At 41.3% G+C, this 4,760-nt stretch overlaps 1 long non-coding RNA gene across 1 annotated transcript; it reads left to right on the top strand.

Annotated features, from left to right (window-relative positions):
• Window positions 1-741: 741 nt before the first annotated feature.
• On the top strand, window positions 742-4,249 carry LOC125365907. The gene is made up of 2 exons (XR_007213749.1): window positions 742-801; window positions 3,521-4,249. It is a non-coding gene; the product is annotated as an uncharacterized LOC125365907 (long non-coding RNA).
• The last annotated feature ends 511 nt before the right edge of the window (window positions 4,250-4,760 follow it).

Genomic DNA, 4,760 nt, shown 5'->3' with positions numbered 1-4,760 from the left:
AGTCCTAGGGGAGTGCAAGCAGAATAATTGATCAACTAGAGTCCCTTTCTGAAATTCATTGTATGGAAACTGGTAGGGAGAATGTCTTTTCTTACTGGAATGTCAATGTGTAGGGCTATAGTTTAGGCCTATACTTGACATCATTCCTGGCACCTGGGCAGAGTGTCTTGTAATTTTGGTTGCATTCAGCTGTAATAACATTTCTTTTATTACTTCAAACTTATAAATGAGAAGCTTTAAAGAGCTCAACAATGTTATTGAGGCTCACTCTACTTTTCTATTTAAATACCCTTAGCTGACTGGCTTGATCATTGCACTACTCATGATTGCGAGAGTCTGTTGAAGCTTGAAAAGCAGAGATGTTTATCAACTTGGAAGAGAAGGTGGAGTTCAAGGGATGTTATACATGTTAGACTGGCAGTATTTAGCATTTAGAGCAAATGGATACAGAATAAATAATAAATGGATGAAACCATCTTGGTTAAAGAGGGGACAGGCACAGAAAAATGTGGGCCAGGTCTGGCTATGGGACAAATGGACCGTCTTGAGGGCATTGGTGATTGGAAAAGAGTTATTTAATATGAGGGAAAATGTTTCAAGATTGAGAGGAAGTGCTAGTTCAATGGAGAGTACTGTGTGGATTTCCTCTTATCCTGAAGAGGAAAAGGCTCCTGAGAAGACAACTGAAGAGCATATAGCAATGAGTATGGAGAATGCTTCTTCCTCTCTGGAAACCTTTTCAGGTCTGCTAGTGGATGACATGCAGGAATCACCATACCCAATTTCAGAATCAGCAAAAAGGTACCTATACTATTTACCTGCATTTTTTGGCTTATAATAAGTATGCATTTAATTCTGACAATTGTGTCAGTGTATGGATTTGGGCCAGTTTCCCTATTAAACTACTGTTTTCTATAATGTAAAATGATGTCATAGAGATATGTATAACCACTGTTTATCAGTCCTTACCCTTTCGTGGTATTTTCCTATGATGTGGGTAATGGTGGGAACAATGGCCAGGGTAGGTTTCCAAAACAGATCTGCTCTCAAGTTCAGGAAAATATAAGAAAGAAAAACAGCTTTATGCTATAACCACTTTGTGTGTTAGGTTGAAGAGCTCCAGTACCCAACTACAAAAGGTAAGATGTAAGAACCATGGGCACAAGGATCCAAATTAAGATGCATGCAAATAGTAATCAGATAGGTGAATGTGACAAAAAGTTTAGAGAAACCCCAACAAGATCAAGTTAAGGAATCTGGGATACTTATGAAAACTGGAGCTATTTAGTCCAAACAGACACTGTGTATTGTGTATGTTAAACCATTTGTTAAACCAGGACCATTTGTCTTGCAAGCAATCTACCACTTGAGCCACACATTCAGCCCTTCTGTATTTAGTTTTATTTTTTTTTTCCGGCCAGTCCTGGGGCTTGGACTCAGGGCCTGAGCACTGTCCCTGGCTTATTTTTGCTCAAGGCTAGCACTCTGCCACTTGAGCCACAGCACCACTTCTGGCCATTTTCTGTATATGTGGTGCTGGGGAATTGAACCCAGGGCCTCATGTATAGGAGGCAAGCACTCTTGCCACTAAGCCATATCCCCAGCCCTGTATTTAGTTTTTGAGGTAGGGTCTCATTGACTTCTTGAGGTTGGCCTTGAACTCTTTTTGCTTGCTTGTTTTTGTTTTGTACTGGTCTTAGACTTGAACTCGGGGCCTGGATGTTGTTCCTGAGCTTTTTTGCTAAAGCCTAGCACTCTACTACTTGAACCACCATTCCACTTTTGTCTTTTTTGGGTGATTAATTGGACTCTCATGGACTTTCATTCGAATTTCATGGGATTTTTTTCCTGGTGTGGCTTCAAACTGTATCCTCAGATCTCAAGACTCCTGAGTTGCTAGGATTACAGGCATGAGCTATCAGTGCTCAGTTGGCCTTGAACTTTGATCCTCCTGTTTCCACTTCATGAGTAGTAGGGATTGCATGTGTACATTATACCATGTCCAACTTCAGACAGTTTTGATGTAGCTATATGTGAGCTCACATTTGACTTTTAGCCTGGTCTTACAACCAAGTTCTTAATTGGATTCATTTCAGTAAGTATTTATTTGGCATCTTCTTTATTTTATTTATTTATTTATTTGTTTGTTTGTTTGTTTGTTTGTTTTTGCCAGTCCTGGGGCTTGCACTTAGGGCCTGAGCACTATCCCTGGCTTCTTTTTATTCAAGGCTAGCACTCTGCCAACTTGAGCCACAGCGCCACTTCTGGCTTTTTCTATATGTGTGGTGCTGAGGAATCAAACTTAGGGCTTCATGTATACAAGGCAACGAATCTTGCCACTAGGCCACATTCCCAGCCCCCCTTCTTTATGTTTTATATAGCTCATCAAATATCTTATTGGAATAAATGAGAATTATATGGACAGTAATGAAAGAGGAAATGTGTAATTACCAAAGGTATTAGGGAAGGATGCACATCAAGAAAAATGTAGGGCTGGGGCCTCATATACATGAGGCCCTGGGTTCGATTCCCCAGCACCACATATACAGAAAATGGCCAGAAGTGGCACTGTGGCTCAAGTGGCAGAGTGCTAGCCTTGAGCAAGAAGAAGCCAGGGACAGTGCTCAGGCCCTGAGTCCAAGGCCCAGGACTGGCCAAAAAAAAAAAAAAAAAAAAGAAAAATAAAAATGTATATTTGGAAGGAAGAGTGTGGGAGATTGAAGAAGAAATGGTCCTTTAGCTCTTTAAATCTTGCATAATATTGTCTCTTCAAGTCTGTCAGGGAAGAAGCAGAAGGAGAAAGGGTTAAGGATGAGACATAAAGGTAAGATCTGAGCTGGTACCAATGGCTCATGCCTGTAATACTCCCTGCTCAAGAGGATGATATCTGAGGATTGCAGTACAAAGCCAGCCCAGGCTGAAAAGTCCATGAGATGCATACCTCCAATTAAACACCAAAAATAGGAAGTGGAGCTTTGAGTCAAGTGGTAGAGCACCAGCTTTGAATGAAAAAGCTTAAGGGCAAGCTGGGTGCCTATAATCCTCCCTGCTCAAGAGGATGAGATTTGAGGATTGCAGTACAAAGCCAGCCAGGCAAGAAAGTCTGTGAGACTCTCACCTCCAATAAACTACTCAGAAAAGGCTGGAAGTGACGCTGTAGCTCAAGTGGTGGAGTGCTAACCTTGAGCTAAAAGAAGCTCAGGGATAAGGCACTGAGTTCAAGTTCCCACTTCCTCCTCCGCGCCCCCCCCCCCCCCTTGCAAAAGGCTTAGGGACAGCACCAGGCTGAGTTCAAGCCTTAGTACTGGCACTTGTGCATGCACACAGACACAATGAGATCTAGAGGAAGGAGATCTGGTCTCGAAACAACTGAACAATTGGAATGCCTCTGATAAAGTCTTAGTCACTATATGCATTCTGCTAACACATGTGCTTCATGACACCAGCTAACTTGTTGCAAATGAAGCCTGTATATAAGTTAATTCTGTGATATAACTACCAGTATTATTTCCATTTGAAGAAACCAGATCAAGGATACCCCTGGAAGTTTGAACTCTGGTGACTTGATTCCAGAGCTTCAGATATTTCCTTATTGAGAAGAGCATTGAATTGGAAAGCTCCAGAAGATGAGAACTGGCTGACAAACTGGCTGTCAGGTCTAGATGGAAGAAAGAAGCTGATCAATCCAGAAGTGCTTGTTGGAGGTGTGGCTCAAGTGGGAAAGGTGGCAACTAGAATGTACATGGACTTTCTTAGAAAGGCTACTAATATGTCTAACATCAGTTTGTCAGTTGCCAGAAGTAAGTGCTCAGCTGACTGTCTTAATAACTTTGTTTATCTTAAAGGCATGAGAATGCATGACAGAATCATATGGTGGGCAAGGTATTGTTTACAACCAAGATGCCTATAGATGTGGAATGGGTTACATTTTCAGTACCAGAACCACCTTGCAGGGTCACATCAGAAGCAGGAAGCCTGAACAAACAGCTTTTCCAAAAGGAGAAATAACAGTTAAGGATGGTGAGGAAGGCAGAAAACTTTGAAAGACTAGCAGATGATAGAGACAATTTAGGAAGTACCAGTGAATTTGACTAAGAAATTTTGTCTGTGAAAAGGGATTCTGAGGACCGAAGAGAACATTTAATATAATCTCAGTGTTGTTTGTAATGAGATTTGTGGGTTGGAATGTAGCTCAGTGGCAAAGCACTTGCCAAGTAAATACAGTGTCCTGGGTTTGATATCCAGTACCTAAAAAGCCGGGGCGGGGGTGGGGGGAAGACAACTCACACCTTCCCTCCAAAAAAAAAAACAAACCAACAAAAACCCCGGACAATTCCTGAACAGTTGTAATGAGTTTTGTGATCAGGCGTTGTTAGGAAGTTTTGGGGGCAAGCTAGATTGGGACACTACGGCATGGGAACCAAGAGCGAGGAACTAAGAATAAACATTTTATTAGTAGGTAGCTTGACCCAGAGCAAACATATATTTTCTTTAGCTTCAGTAGAGCCAATAAATACACACATATAAAACAAATGCCACAATTCTGAATTAATAGGTAACTTGAAGTTTTCCTCCTCCTTCATTAGGCTATAGCATCTAATAGTACATTTCACCTGTACTAATGATTTGCTTAGAATTCTAGGTAAGAACATTCTGGGTAAATACCTTAAGAAAAACCTCTGATGTTTTTGGGATGTAGCTCAAGCATCAGAGCAGTTGGTTAACGAGTGAATCACTTGGTTCTTACCAAATAAACATGG

This window comes from Perognathus longimembris, chromosome 17 (genome assembly GCF_023159225.1).
Source record: "Perognathus longimembris pacificus isolate PPM17 chromosome 17, ASM2315922v1, whole genome shotgun sequence".
Lineage (NCBI taxonomy): Eukaryota > Metazoa > Chordata > Mammalia > Rodentia > Heteromyidae > Perognathus > Perognathus longimembris.
The sequence above is the reverse complement of the archived record's forward strand: the minus strand, read 5'-3'. Positions and strand labels throughout refer to the sequence as shown.